The sequence below is a fragment of the Leuciscus leuciscus genome (assembly GCF_965113295.1).
Source record: "Leuciscus leuciscus genome assembly, chromosome: 9".
NCBI lineage: Eukaryota > Metazoa > Chordata > Actinopteri > Cypriniformes > Leuciscidae > Leuciscus > Leuciscus leuciscus.
In genome coordinates this window covers 26,677,080-26,693,726 of record NC_138733.1, presented here as the reverse complement: position 1 = coordinate 26,693,726, position 16,647 = coordinate 26,677,080, and the positions used below count along the sequence as shown (strand labels likewise).

Sequence of the window (16,647 nt, the reverse complement as noted above, 5' to 3'; positions counted from 1 at the left end):
ATTATATTCTTCACTATATACACTTAATAATAAATGTTCTTTAACATTTAGACGTGCTGCGTAACACGAGAATGAACCTCATTGGTTCTTGCTGAAGCTCTAACGTGCTGCTTAACACGAGAATGAACCTCATTGGTTCTTGCTGAAGCTCTAACGTGCTGCGTAACACGAGAATGAACCTCATTGGTTCTCAAATGTCAAGCGAACAGTATTAAGCTTCAGTTTACCATATCTGATGTGTGAGTTGATGAATGTTTATATGTGAATAAAAGACTAAAGTCAGTCTGTTCATCACATCAATGTGATGAAAGACTAAAACGACAAGAGAGTGAGCAAATTATGACAGAATTTAAATTTTTGAGTGAATTAACTCTTTAAGAACTGTTCACTGAAAGGTCATTTGGGTAACCCAAAATGGTGTCATAGTACAATCATAAAGTGACTCATTTTAAATGCTCAATAGCGACTTGCGCGTCACACAGATAGCTTTCCACACAGGAGATGTGACTTCCTGTTGATTTCAGTAGGGTTTGAAGTTATGTGTGAGTTTGATGTTAGCATGCATTGCCTTCTATGAGAAGGATATGTTGCCTAAAAATTTGGCTTGCCTTTTATCCCCTAAATGTTCCATCTGTATGTGGCTCACTAGCTTTTAAAACAGTGCATATGTGTGTGAGTTTTTAGCACATTCAAATGTGTGATGGCAGCTGTTTTTTGTACCGTACCTGCGTGATGAGTGATGTGTGCTCTCCTGACAGGTTGAACAGGTAGGGGGCAGAGGTCATTTGATTTCTCAGACAAGGTCACAGCGGACAGAACGATGGGATGATGTTATCGACTGTTATGACCTCAAAACACTTTTAAAATACTGCATGATTTGTAAACTAATACATTTGATATTTGCTTCACATAACTAGCTTAATATGTAAGGCTTTTCTGACAAAGTAAACTTGCTCGATAGTTCACCTGGTAAAGCATTGCCCTTGTGATGTGGCATGCTCAGATACGTGTCCTGTGAAACACAAGTCTCGATAAAACAGCGAAATGTGCAAGAGGCATCACAATATCATTTTGCAGAAACGTTGCCACAATGAAAATAAAGGTTCCTAAAGGGGGTTTTCGCAGCAATGCCATAGAAGAACCATTTTTGGTTTCAGTGATTTCTAAATGTAGCTTAGACCTCAAGGGAAGGTACCTATCAAGTTGCAATACAGTTTTTAGTTATTTATTGCCAATACATCTCTGTTGTAAAAATGGGTGGGCATAAATTGAATAATGCAGTAAAGAGGGGTTTATGTCAAATGTCCAGTAAATGTGATTTAAATGATTTTTTTCCCATTAACTACAGCGAGGAATCTTTGAATATGCGTTAACATACAAAACTGTAATTAATAAAACAAGCCAGATGTTGATGAATACTGATGATCACAATTAACAAAACAGTGGTATAATACCTCAATGTTTTATAACATATTATTATTATTGTTAATACTCAGCATTTTAATTGTTTAAAGAAATAATTAACCCAGTAAATTATAATTATTTGTATTTTTTTATTTAATTTTGTATGAAGAATATTTTTGCCCGACTGTTTCCATTTAATTAACGTGCCTGGGGACAAGCTCCATATAGATAGATAGATAGATAGATAGATAGATAGATAGATAGATAGATAGATAGATAGATAGATAGATAGATAGATAGATAGAGATAGTATTTTCTGTATTCTAAAGCTATATAATAGCTTTGTGTGGGGAAATTACATAAATTTAAGTTAATATTGCCCTCCACTATAGCTTTCAAATCAAAATGAAACCAGACTGTAATTTCAGGGTGAACTACTCCTTTATATTTGCAGGCTAGTCAAACATTGAGTGCTTCATATTAATTCAGCTCTTTTACTAAAGAAAACATACAAACATATATAAATCAATGACAGGTTTGACATTATGAACCGTCAAATTCATCCCTCAAAGAAAAGCATATAATGGGTTCCTGCTTTAGATTTGCTTCACCTTGTGTTAGCTTACAGCTGCTCAGTGGGCTATAAGTGCTAAAGCTGTTCCTGGTATAATGAGCTTAAGGAGATAATTATTTCTTTCAGTCGACTGACAGGGAGCATGACAGACATTTAAATGAGATGCAGCCGAGCAGGATGGAGAGATGAAAGCGCAGAAGAATGTCAGGAAACGGCGTCTGTCTTCGCCCACTGAGAACCAGCAGTACATGGATGTTCGGAGCCTGAGCATCTCTCATAGGGTGGTCTCAGTCAGTGGAGGTCGCTAAGAGTGTATCAGGTCATTTTCGAAAATGACATTTGGGAAGCATAAAATAATAATAAAGTAAAATAATCCCCTTTGTATTATTTCCAAGTGTTTGTTTGGTTTCAACGCTGACTGCATCTCAGTTTTTGTTGTATTGATTAGACCATCCATTGTGATGATAAAAGATTCTGTTCAGCGCTTTGAACCGCTTTATTACTTTTCCCGAGTCAATCGTCTGTGGAATTTTTCGCTTTCACAGTGGTACATTTTTAACGGAAATGAAAGATCATTGATTCCACATTATTTTTTAAATACATGCTGTCGCAATAGATGTTTATCTCCAAATTTTCCAAATTGTAACCCTAAATGATTGGTAAAGGATCCATTTTTGCTATGAGCTTAAGACTTTCAAAATCCTTCCAAACTAGAACAAAATCCAAACCTATATTTTCTGAAACTTGAAGAATATCTCTTAAGGACGGTGAGAAAATGGAATAATCCCGCCCGTCTCTTGCTGTTCATCTGCTGTTTGTGAAGCATGCCGCTCTTGATGAGGCCTGTAAGTAGAGATGACATCAAAGATAAGTGGGATTATATTGGCTTTACGGCACTGCGCGCCACTGGCTTTGGATCTGCGAAGGATGAAGTGGAAGCTTGGAGGAGACAGCCAGATCTCCCAGCGGGGACGGGCAACATTTGGATAGACTATGAGTAACTGAGCAGTTTTGGATACTTGACTTGGTAGCGAAGGGTTCTTGGTTTGAATCCGAATGAGTCAATGCCCTTGGGCATGTTGAGTGTCTTTAATGCCTGCTCCCACTGCACTGCGCTTGTATGTCACTTGGATAAGAGTGTCTGCTAATTGGCAGCTGCCGAAAACTTGGAATTGCAAGGATCAAGGCACTGCATCAAAGGCGTATAGGTTTGGTTTTATCATTAGTTGGGACACTAAAATCACAAAAATCCATAGTTCTGCAGTCTTCGGTTACTAAAAGGGTTATTTTCCAAGATCTAACACCCATGTGTGTAACAGCTGAGAAACTGAAATGTGAAAGTAGCTGAATTTTGCTGAAATTGTATTTTATAGTTTTACTCATATTTTGAATATATATATATATATATATATATATATATAAATATATATATACATGCATACACACATACATACATACACACACATATACAAACTTTCATGTTAGATGCGATTAATTGCGATTAATCGATTTGACAGCACAAATGTTTTTGTAATTTCGTTATGTGCTTTTGTCATTTGTTTATTTTATTTTTATTAATATTGTTACATTTGTTTTTATTTCTGTTTTAGTTTGTTCATTTTAGTTTTTATTTATTTCCAGTAAATAATTGTTAGTGCTTCAACATAAACTTATTTCAATTTATTGCCAAGGCAAAATTTCATTTAGTTAGTTTTTCAAATTATATTTATATTTTATATTTTATTAGTTTTACAACTAATATTTAAATGTTATTTTATTTTAGCATTATTTCTGTTGACAGAAATATTTAGTTTTAGTTAACGATAATCATGTCCTGATTCCCATAAAAAAAAATAATAATAAAAAATTGTAATAAACTTTTTTTATTGGAAATTATGAGGCCATCATGAGACAAAAACTTAATGGACCATGCATTTCACAGTTCCGGGTTTCTCAGAAGCGGAAGTCATCATAGTTGGGTAAACCGCGGTAAATAAGAGAAAACATGAAATATATTTTTTTGTGTTCCCGTTTGCTGAAATAGCAAAAGAAAAAACTCCACAAAAGTGTTTTCACAACTTTCAAAAAGAGGAAAGAAACTGAGATTGACAATGGCAGTCAGAAGAGAGAAATATGTCATTTTTACTGTCACTCCCACAGCTGCTGTATTAGAAACACCCTCACAGAAGCGTTAACTAGTTACTTGTAATTTGATGCAAAGGTAATATACAAAGTATAGTGTTATAAATGTACATAAAAAATGTATAATAATAATAAAAAATAAACTTTGCTGGATTCACAATGCTGATGACTATTAAACAGTCATCACAGTCTAGCTTGGTTTCAGAACTTCAGAATTTCCACATCACAGAGCATACTCTTCCCTCTCTTTCCAGCTGTGTCACCATAGCGGATCTGTTGTTGTTAAAATATTAGATTAAAATACATTTGCATATGAATTAGAAATAATTTTATGAATGTGCTTGACGAATATCAATTTTTAGACTTACTAGGTTTTCAGTGGTATCTGGCATCCTGGTTATGGGATATAAACCCGGATCCTCCATGTTGGCTCAGGTTGTTTGTTTAGATTGAGGACTTTGATAAACTAGCTGTTAAGGCAGAGTGGGATTTGACGATACTAGCGACCCACATTCTCTGTGATGCTGATGTGACTGCTCTTTTCACGGATACTGACCCTTGTTTCGATCTAATCTGTTTGGGGGTCGCTGGAGGTGAGTTACAGGTACATGTTCTCCCAGGTTTGTCACCGATGCAGGGAATTTGAGTGTCACTGTAATAGCTGGCCTTCCTCACGGATAGACAGTAAAGACGCATTCATTATTATAAAACACCTTTTATATAGACCATGTCGTAGATCCTCTCCAGGTTCTTGCATTGAGGCGCTGTGAAAAATGAGTTTTCCTTGGAGAAGCACCCAACTCTGAGAACAGACCTTGACCGTGTCAATAAAATACTGAGTTAACATGTTGTATGTGACTTTGAAATTGATACTTATGTGGATTATTTTTTGATTAGCTTTAGTACTTAATGACAAAGTCTTAATTGAACAGTCTGTAGACAATTAGCAGGAGCTTTTTGAGACGCTTCCCACTTTGGCAGTAAGTTTCAATATGTGTAATATTATTAGTCTGTGTTTGTTGTTTAAGAAGCATACCACCTTCTACAAGACCTTCATATAATCTTCATCCTAATAGTTCAAAATAGTTTGAATAGTTCAAAATTTGCTCAAAATATTTTTTTCGGTAGCATTTACAATGTTTGTACTTTACTTTATTTTCTTTAATTTTAAATTTAATTATTTTATGTTTTTATTTTATTTATTTGTATTAACATATATTACTTTTTTTTTTTTCTTTGGTTAAACATATTTACATAAACGGAGGCCAAAAACTTAAAAGAAAGTTTTTTTTGTGAGATTTTAGCCATGTTAGGTTAGGTATCTGTGGTTTCATTTTCAAGTTTTTTCTCAAAAAATGCATAATTATGACATCACTGCATATTAAACAATACGTAGCTTTGTACAATGTGTCGATGTTTAACTTGTTAGCTTGGTCCTGGTTATTTGTTACTACACTGTCTAATTCCGCAAATCTTTTACATTGCTAATATTGTATTATTTGTTTTACATTTTTGTAGAGCCTTTGATGTCACAGCTCAGAATAGTCAGGCTTTTTGTTCCTCTGGTGCCATCAGCCAATCAGAGTTGTCACGATGTCATTATAGTGCAACTCTAGAGTGATTAATCACATGGCATATGGCTCAGGACATGGTAAAATCATATCCTAATGATATATGGTGGAATTCTGTTCCATCTCCCTTTTTTAGCACCCAGACAGAAACTGTGATGAACTTCATTTCTGAGTGTAGAGGCTTTGCAGTGCGTAAACACAGGTGTGTAAAGGCCATACTGACTGGGCTGAAAGACAACTAGGTTGTATGTGTGTGTGTTCTGCAGGGCCACTCTCCACTTTACCAGCGTGTGTGACCTGCATACTAACGCCGCCTCATACCTGCTATATAGTGTGTCGCAGTGGCACTGAGGGACTCTGAATCCAGCCAGTCGTACACACGCACTCAGTCACTGTTGTTCTGTTGCTTCCTTCTTTCCTCTACTCTCTCCATTACTTCCCCCCCCCCCCCCCCCCCCCCCCACACACACACACACACACACACACACACACACACACACACACACACACACACACACACACACACACACACACACACACACACACACACACACACACACACACATAATGTCTTTGTCTGCATTGCAGTGGGCTTCTGGTAAACCCCATGGGGGTTCTTTGGTTTTTAGCCACCTAGTACAGCCCATATTTGTTATGTGTGGGTGTGTAAGCTGGAGACTATAAAGAGCTAGTGCGATCCATGAACTATCACCGCTGAGCAAAACACTAAACCCCAGGTTGCTCCTTTGGGATTTGCCCCAGAAGCGTAAGACGGTTTTGATAAGAACATTAGCTAAACGAGAACATAGTAGAAAAAAAGGGATAGTTCACCCAAAAATTAGAAATCTGTCATTGGTTACTCACCCTCATTTGATGTATTCAATCCTGTATTTTGTTTATTTATTTTTTTGTGTAAAACACAAAATGTTATTTTGAAGAAACTTCATGTAGGTTTTTTTTTTTAATATAATTTTTGTTATGTTTTTTGTCCTTTTGGAGCTTGATTACCATGGATTGTTATATGGAAAAGAGCTGAATAACATGTAGATTGCCATCATTTAATCACCCTCATGTTATTCCATGGCCATGTGACTTACTTTTTTTATGTGAGACACAAAAAGAGCTATTTTGTGCGATACATTTTTTTCCTGCCTGCTCTTTGTTCAATACAGTGGAAGTGAATGAGGGCTTTTGAGCTCCAAAAATGACAACAAAAAACCATTAAAGAACCAAGCAGTCCATGTGACTTGCAAATTCATGAAACGAAAGGGTTTAAGAGACTAATCTTACAGGCATGCTTAAAGTTGAAGTGTATTGTTTCAGCAGCACCAAATGGGATTGTAGAAATAATGAATATTTCCAAAATGTTCTCATTAATACTCTTACTTTCTTCTTCCATTCTGCCCCTGCATATTGTTTCACAAATGGCTCTTGTTTAGCACAATATAGATACATTTTACTTCCAAAGATTAGATATGTTTTCAGTATTTCTTTTTACTAGCAACATTATAATTATTATCATTTTTATTTATAAAATATTTATGTATGCATGTGTTTACTGTATTTGTGTGTGTGTGTGTGTGTGTGTGTGTGTGTTTTCAGAGGATTTTTTTGTTGTTGTTGCTTTTGATCAAAATATTTATTGCACAAGTGCTATTATTAAAGTTAATTATTTATTATTATAATTTTGTAATTATTTTAATCATTAAAAAAAATCGCACATTTTTTTCTCTCATTATTCCATGAAAGTCTTGAGAATTTGTACTTCCACATATTATGACTTATAATATGCTATAAAAATGCTTGGCATAATTGTTGTCAAACCTGACACTATTTACTTATTTTACTTATTTGAGTCAACATGATGACAGAATTTTATTTTTTTATTATTATCATAGGTTTTGCACCAAATATCCGGCAAAACTCTCTCTACTGGAGCTGTTCAGTGCAGGACCGTATGTTCTCTGACATTAGATTAACTAAGGCTGCTGTTGACCTGCATGGTGTCCCATATCTGTCCTCAGAACCTCTCAGTTTGAACACAAGCCAGTCCTCCATGTGCTCCACATTCCTGTGACTAATTTAATTGGCCTCAGAACTTAATAAGGTTAATGCATTGTGACAACTGTGAAAAGACTTAATTAGCCATTAGAAATTGAAAGGCATTTGACATCCGTCATAAAAAACAGATCAATCTGCAATTTTAACTGTAAGCGCAAAGAAAAGAGCTGCATAAAATTAAGGGCACAGACACAATGTGTGTTGCATGATCTCCCTATATCATATTCCAATGTAAATAACTAAGAAATAAGCCGTTAAACTCAAAGAGTTTGATTGACATCATTCTGGTTGCCTGTTTCAGTTGTTTTAGAGCATTTATTTTAGCTATAATGAATGCACATACCATAATGCAGTTCAGTCCCAGAATGCAATGCACAATGCCTGCTACCTTCATGTCATCAGACATACTAATAAAGTGAATGTGACCGACCTAGCCTAAAGCAGTGTCTCTCTCTCTCTCTCTCTCTCTCTCTCTCTCTCTCTCTCTCTCTCTCTCTCTCTCTCTCTCTCTCTCAGACTCTCTCTACACACACACCCGCACTATCTCTTGTCAAACTGACTGCCTCTCGGTGAACATATGCTAATGTCTGGAGCTGTGTCATTTTGGAGCACTCGTTCATTTCCGCACAGCCAGCTTCCCCTCTCACGTGCCTCTTAGATGTCCCTTCTCTTCCAACCAGGAGCTGTTCCTTTCTGATCTCCACAGATGGCTTCAGAGCTCTTTAACCTTTCCATTACAGCCACAAAAAAACCTTTTTGATGTTAAAGTTACTTACTGAACTATATATATATATATATGGAGTAGTCAGTCTTCCCCGCTGACAGCTTGCCATTGTTTCACTTTGCAACCCAATTTTACTGGTGTTATTAATAGAAGACATCAACAGATAACAAGCTCTAAAAACTCATTCTGTAAAGCTCAGCTTGGTCTGAAATCCATTTAACAGAAGCATGCACCTCTCGTTCTCTCGCCACAGAATTTTAGAACTGGAGACGTGCCATAGAAAGAAAAGTTTGTGGTCAGCAGTTTTTGTGAAAATTTGAAAGAGAGGGTATTCATTTTCATAAAACAATCCTACCACGATTCCAGCTTCTAGAATGTATTGACAGATTTTCCTATATGCAGTACCCACATATTTCCATAAAGACAATAGAATAATGCTTGCTTCCCATGCATTTTAATGGGTCTATATATATATAAGCTGTGAATGCGCTTCATACCCAATTAGTATTAACACTGTAAATTACTATAAATTCCCTTGTTTGAGGTGAACTATAAAGCTTACATGAATATGTTAGTAATACTTAGCCTTTATAACTCTGTCATTTATTATTTGCCAAACGACGATCATTTTCTTCAAATCTGCCAGTTACGGAAGGTTTCGGGTAAGCGGATCCACAGCAGCTTTGGCTCCTATGCTCTGTTGTTATGTATCGTCATCAGTGTCCCGCGTTCTCATTGGTTTGCTAGTATATGAGGGATTTCATGCGCAGGAAAGCTGTCCGAGAATCACTCACCCAAGAGGAAAAATGTGCTGCTGCTGCCAGATCTCGACCAAAGAAAATAAAATTATGTTTGATACAAAACTAAATAGACTAAATCAAGAGAAAAAAAGTCATAACTGAAACTATTTTATTTTATCCACAGGAAAATTTATTTTTTAACGAAAACTATTCTGTTAAAGACAGACCTACTGTAATTATCCGAGGCTGTTAATCGATAGTCTTTGCGTTTCTTAAAGTTGTCAATTTGCAATAATTCAACTTATTTTTTAAAAGAATACTTACATTTGTAAACACTTCTGGCATACATTTAAATTGACACCTGCCATGGTGTTTCTTAGTCATCTCATCTCTGATTTAGATTAGTGTGTCCTCAGCCGATGCGCAGTACCGTTTAAAGGTGAAGCATGTAGGCTGCGTTCAATAAATAGTCAAATATATATGGAAACTTTTAGCTGTGTTGCTCATGAGAGTAAGCAACTGAGCAGCTAACAGTCTGAGCCCTATTTTAATGATCAAAGTGCATGGTCTAAAGTGCAGGGTTCAGGTGCACTTAGGGCGTGTCCGAATCCACTTCTGCTATTTTAACAACGTATAAAAGAGTTGTCCCAATTCTCTTAATGTGGAATGGGTGTGTTTTGGGTGTAATGTGCAATAAACCAATCAGAGTCTCATCTCCCATTCCCTTTAACCCTTGTGTGGTGTTCAGAACCCTAAAACCCCCGGGATCTTCCCGGTCAAAAATGACCGGACTATAAAAAATAGCTTATAAATCTCTCATTATACTATATTTTCACCCAATATTGGATTCAATCTTTTTGTCAACTTGTTCTCTTTCAATTGGGACTGGTTTTATATTTCTATTTGCATCTAATTTATCGTAGGCCTCATTTATTTGACAGTAGGGATCTCATTTTTTGAGTAAAAAAAACATTATTTTTGAATCATTTTGGAAATATTAATTAAAATCTGAAGAAAATTGGCACTGTTTATCACACTAGTCTACTTTAATTTTTCACCAGGAAATTTGTTTTGAAAAACTTTTATTTTGTACAAAATGGCACATTGTCACACTTGTGGTCTTCCCGGTCAAAAATGACCGGCCTACAAAAAATTGCTTATAAATCACTCGTTATACAATATTATCACCCAATTTTGGATTCAATCTTTTTGTCAACTTGTTTTCTTTCAATTAGGACTGGTTTTATATTTCTATTTGCATCTGATTAATCGTAGGCCTCATTTATTTGACAGTAGGCATCTCATTTTTTGAGTAAAAAAAACATTATTTTTGAATAATTTTGGAAATATTAAATAAAGTCTGAAGAAAATTGGCACTGTTGATCACACTAGTCTACTTTAATATTTCACCAGGAATTTTGTTTTGAAAAACTTTTATTTTGTACAAAATAGCACAGAGTTACACTTGTGGTGTTCCACTGGGCCATTGAGGGCCATCGTTTCAATGGGCCATTGAAAGTGAATGGGAGAGACTGAAAAGTTTTCAGGGGCATGTTCATTGTTTATGTACACATATGTGCATGTGATGGATTATGGTGAGTTTGGGCTCTTTTTAATCTTAACAATCTCATGTAAATAATGATGTGCCATTTACCACAATTTATGCATGCTTCATTGAGTTATGAGTTAAAACGCGACATAAGGGCTAGGCTACATCTATAGTCAAGGCTCTGTGAGCGCATGTGGGGGTTCGTGTGTTACAACTCCATTAGGAATATATTTAGATCTGAGTGATGGATTATGTTGAGTTTGGGCTCTTTTTAATTGTGATAGTCTACTGAAAATAATGATGTACATTTTTCTACGATCTGTGCATGCTTCGTGAAGTTATGAGCGAAAACCAAACATGAGAGCTTCATGAGTATATACTTGGCTAGGTGTGTCTGTGGTATTTTTTGTGTTAGAACGCCATGAGGAATATCTTTAGATCTTATTGATGGAATATATTGAGTTTGGGCTCTTTTTAATCGTGAGCTCCTGCTGTAAATAACGATGTGTCATTTTTCATGATCGATGTAGGTTTCATGAAGATACAAGTAAAAAGGCCAAGTCTAAGCTACCATATATGGTTTAAAAATGGGTCTCTTGAAGGGCTTCTTTTATAAAAACCTCACTCAAGTTTAGTAAAAATCCTGAAACAATTATGCTTGCTGTATTCTACTCATTGAGACCTTTCAAATGACATATGACAGAGGACTATCTGAGCTGTATGATGTATTTGACATATTGCTGAATGTAGTACAAAAAAGTAGTTTATAAATTATGAATTCGTTTTTTTTCTATTTATCAGCAAATAACTCAGCACTACTTAGGAGTTTATCAAATTGGCTACATTCATTGTAAATTTCAGACTCTAAGATTTCAAATGACACCTATTTTAAGTTGATCAAGGTAATAGTTTTGAAAAAAAATTATGATTATTTATTTCACAGCTTGGTGGCGCCTGCGGGGGGGCACAGGCTGTTAACACTCTGTTTTAGAGTAATAACTCAGCTCTCGTTAGGAGTTGATCAAAGTGATTAGATGCATTAAAAAGCTGAGATTCTAAGCTTTAAAATGATACATATTTTGTGTTGTTCCATTCATTGTTTGCATTGGTCTCTCCCATTCACTTTCAAAGGCCCATTGAAACAATGGCCCACAATGGCCCAGTGGAACACCACAAGTGTAACTCTGTGCCATATTGTACAAAATAAAAGTTTTTCAAAACAAAATTCCTGGTGAAAAATGTAAGTACACTAGTGTGATCAACAGTACCAATTTTCTTCAGATTTGATTTGATTTTTCCAAAATTATTTAAAAATAATGTTTTTTTGGGCCATAATGTTCTGGCCATCTACGGGACAAAGTGTAAGCACGTTGTGGACCCGCCTATGGGCGCACATTACTAACGCGCCCTTTAAATAATAATAAAAAACTGGCGCAGTCTATTTCAGTTTCCTCAAAATAGCAACGCACCAACAATGCTCCTGAACACACCTTGTTTTCAGACCAGCACGCCCATGGGTGCACAAATGGGTGCAAATGCATTTGCTATTTAAACAACGTGGCCGGGATGTGAAAATGATAACTGCGTCGGGCTGAAACTAGCAAAAAAAACACCTGCGTCACACTTAGCTAACACGCTTATTATAAACCCATCCAATGTACACCAGGTGCATTTGTGACATAACGCTTGCCACAGCTTGCCACTGAGATATATATAATACAATTAGAATATATAATATATATATACAGTATATATAATTTATTAGACTTTTTTTTTTAATTACATTTATTTGATTAAAAAAAATGCAGTAATAACCTTACTGTTGTGAAATATTATTACAATTTAGAATTTCTGTTAAAAAAAAATAAAAATATATTTTTTTTATAATATATACATGTATTTCATATATATTTACATAGCACGTTACATTTTGTAGGCATTTTTTACTTGACTGTGTATGAAGATAAACAGCAGTGGTTTTTTGCTGCCCCATAAAATGACTTTAGACCTCTACCAATCAGCACAGCCTTTCTCAGTGTGATTATGATTCCAAAAACTAGCTCTACAGAGTCTACAGAAGGTCCCTGTGCAGTCTGTGAGTGCCCTACAGCATATTCAAGCAGCAAGCAGCAAATGGGGTAAATCGAGTACATGTGATGCATTGATTTGACTGGGATTCGCAGCCATTGGCACTGAAGTATACTGCAGTTTTCGGGAGCTGTCCGTAGTGCTGAAGTCTGTCAGCTGAAGAGCTCACCAGGTGTCAGTCTTCTCTTTTATCAGTCATATCAGATAGAAAAGCATGGCCACATTCTCTCTGGGTGCATTTGAGGCTACGTTCCAGTTTTACCTCAAATGAGCACCTTAGCAGTGATGCTTTGTCAAATACAACCTGCTGATTTATTTTATTGTTTGTATGTATGTTGTGTATTTGCTTCTTGGCTTCCATTCAGAGCTTGACATGATAAATAGATGGACAGAAAAGAGTTATGTTGCATCATAAATCATTCATAATCAGACCATCCCGTTCCAATCTTGATTTTATTTTTTATTCAGGAAGCTCTGGATTTGTGGAGACATTTTTATGTCAGTGACACTTTCCCTCCGTGGCCTCGGTCGCACATTTGTCTCTCAGTATAAAATGTCTTTGACCTTTGTGAAGGTGTCCGTCAGCTCCTTGTCATTCCACTCTTCAGATAATTACACGTCTCTAAAAGTGAGAGCACATACCCACAAATTCACCTTGACGTTTCACCTCATTTTCCACCCCTCTCAGGCTGACGAAGAGCACCTCCTCTTCCTCTGCTAGGAACTTTTTTTTTTCCCCATCATCCTTCCTTCCTTTACTTCCTCCTGCATTGGTATTCACAGCATGACATGTACCTGCTCTTCCTCTCTGATAAAACAGAAACAGCCCCATGGTGCCACAGAGAGCTCGGCACATATGAGATAATTTGCTGTTTGATCAAAATAATTGCGCTGTCGGAATCGTCTGAGAGAGCCACTTCATTGCTGTTCGACGGATAGCGGAGGAATATAGAAAACTCATGGAGCGGATTGAAACCCCAATGTACATAAGGGGAGGCAGAATGTGGGTGTACTAATATTGTTTCATGAAATAAGATAAATGAGGTGATTGTGGTTCATCCTGACGTGTTTGATTATATGTACTCGTGCTTCTAGGTTGTGTTCTCCAGATGTAGGTCTTGTTGCTGGCTTGACAGTGAATTATCACTGAATTTCAGTTATTTATTTTCTTTGGCCTTTCCATTATTGAAAGGAATAGTAGGCACAGGACTGGAAAAATCACCACAGCTTAATGTGTTGAAGAAATTAAATCTCGACATCTCTACGTCAACTTCAGATGAAAAGATTTAAACGTTTTATTTATTTATATATTTTTGAATGAAGTCTGTTATGCTCACCAAGGCTGCATCCGTCTATCCATCTATCCATCTATCCATCTATCTATCTATCTATCTATCTGGCTATCTATCTATCTATCTATCTATCTATCTATCTATCTATCTATCTATCTATCTATCTATCTATCTATCTATCTATCTATCCGTCTGTCCCTCCCTACCTCCATCCATCCATTTATCCATCCCTCCCTCTATCCATCCCTCCATACCTCTATCCATCCTCTATCCATCCCTACCTCCGTCCGTCCGTCCATCCATCCATCCATCCATCCATCCATCCATCCATCCATCCATCCATCCATCCATCCATCCATCACTACCTCTATCTGTCCATCCATCCATCCATCCATCCATCCATCCATCCATCCATCCATCCATCCATCCATCCATCCATCCATCCATCCATCCATCCATCCATTCATCCGTCCCTCTCTCTATCATCCATCCATTCCTCCCTCTATCCATCCCTCCATACCTCTATCCATCCGTCCATCCATCCCTACCTCTATCCATCCCTACCTCCGTCCGTCCGTCCGTCCGTCCGTCCGTCCATCCATCCATCCATCCATCCATCCATCCATCCATCCATCCATCCATCCATCCATCCATCCATCCATCCCTCTCTCTATCATCCATCCATTCCTCCCTCTATCCATCAATCCCTCCTTCTGTCCCTCCATCCATCCATCCCTCTATCCCTCTATCTATCTATCATGGTATTTCAGCCTATAGTTTCTATTTTTGTGAAATACCGCTGCTCTGTGTCAACGTCTCTTCTCTCTTTAATATTTCAGCCAACATTTACTGTTTGGCTTAATGGCTTTTGTCTTTCCCTTTTTTGCGCCCAACTGTTTGAGACTGAATTTGTGTGCTGGTGCGGGTCTGTGATTACAGCACCACACAGAATTACTTCATGCGTATGTTTTAATCTATCTCAACAAATGACTCCAAAAAAAAGTGTGTTTCACACATTCATATCATGCTGAGTTTCTTTATGAAAAGCAGTCAAGCTGTAATAATGCTTAGGCTAATGTGAAATGCAGACCACAAGATTTCATGTGCAGGACCTGATGACTGGTCACAAATGAAGAGCGATGAGTCAGAAAGCCTTCAATTTCTAGTCATGGGCTGTCAGCAGTGGAATCAATGAAGGATTTGAAGATAACACTTTCAAAGGAATGCGCTTTGTGAATCTCCGCACAAAGAAACGTCTGGTTTCATGAATTTAATTTATTGAGCAGTATTACTGACTGGTGACATCACAGGCTTTAGGGACGTCTTTTGTGAACCTGCTTTGTGAGCAATCACTTTGATAAAAACTGAATTTTCTTTTTCATTTCTGATGCTTTCATTTGGTCAAAAAGGCCATTATGTATAGTTATGTATATTTTGTACTTGGTTTAGCATTTTAAATTTTCTGCTAAAGCCCACTTGTTGTGTTATTTAATTTTTAATTTTAATAAAATTTTATTTTTCATGACTATTTTACTATTATATCATACCTGTAAGACTATTATTCTATATTTAAATGATGGTTGTTATGATTGGCAAACCTTGTCATACCGGTTTAGTTTGAAAAAAAAAGAAGTGAATTTGAAGTAAATATTGTGCAAAATAAGTGTTCATTTCCTTGATGAAGCCATATCAATTGGTCACCAATAAATATGCAACTGTAGGCAGATATGTATCTCTGTGCTCAAGGATGTGATGTCATAGTAAAAAAAAAAAGAATGTTGACGAGATATTCTCAAAACATTTGATCAATGTTCGCACAGTAAAGAAACATGATAGGACATCACAGAAAGTCACTTTTCCACCATATAAAAAGTTTCCTTTGAAACGGATACAGATTCCCAAGTGTTTTCTTCCGGCTGAGTTACATCAACATCAACCATCTCCAGCAGAACTCCATCAGGAGCGGCTCTGACAGTCAGCTCCACGTCATGAGCTCTGAGGACCTGATGTGTGACACGCAGGGAACTAACCAGAATGAATGGGGCAGAGGGATTCTGAGGGAACAATAAACTAATTTGTGTATCTGATCTCTTCCTTCCTCATCTGTCTTTTCCCTTGACCTTTATAGTTGTGACATTTTGACAGTTCAAAGGTAGAAGAGAGAGGAAATGCTGCAGGCAGAATTCTCCCATCCGAGTCTTTTCTCTAGAGAGCTTGTGTCACGGAGCGCATGAGAACGTCTTGCAGTGTGCTTTGCAGTGTATGATACTCTCATTCTTTCTTTTCCAATTTGTTTTCTCATAATCAAGCCCTCCATGGCAAATGCAGAACAAAAAACTATTCACTTGTAAATGGAGTTTTGACATCCCTTATCCAACTTAGTTATTAAATTATATTTCATCTTGCACTAACACTTTAGAATACTGTTCCATAATGCATAATAAATAATTAATTCTAAAGTGAAGATCATGGTAACCCACTAATAATGACTGTATTACCAAA

General features: G+C 36.6%; 1 protein-coding gene and 1 long non-coding RNA gene across 18 annotated transcripts in view; one reads left to right on the top strand and one right to left on the bottom strand.

Annotated features, from left to right (window-relative positions):
* The window catches only part of nbeab (neurobeachin b), a 295,564-nt gene that overhangs the window by 43,802 nt on the left and 235,115 nt on the right, over positions 1–16,647 (top strand). The window lies entirely within an intron of this gene.
* Positions 1–16,647, bottom strand: part of LOC309505970 — a 293,235-nt gene that overhangs the window by 275,988 nt on the left and 600 nt on the right. The window lies entirely within an intron of this gene.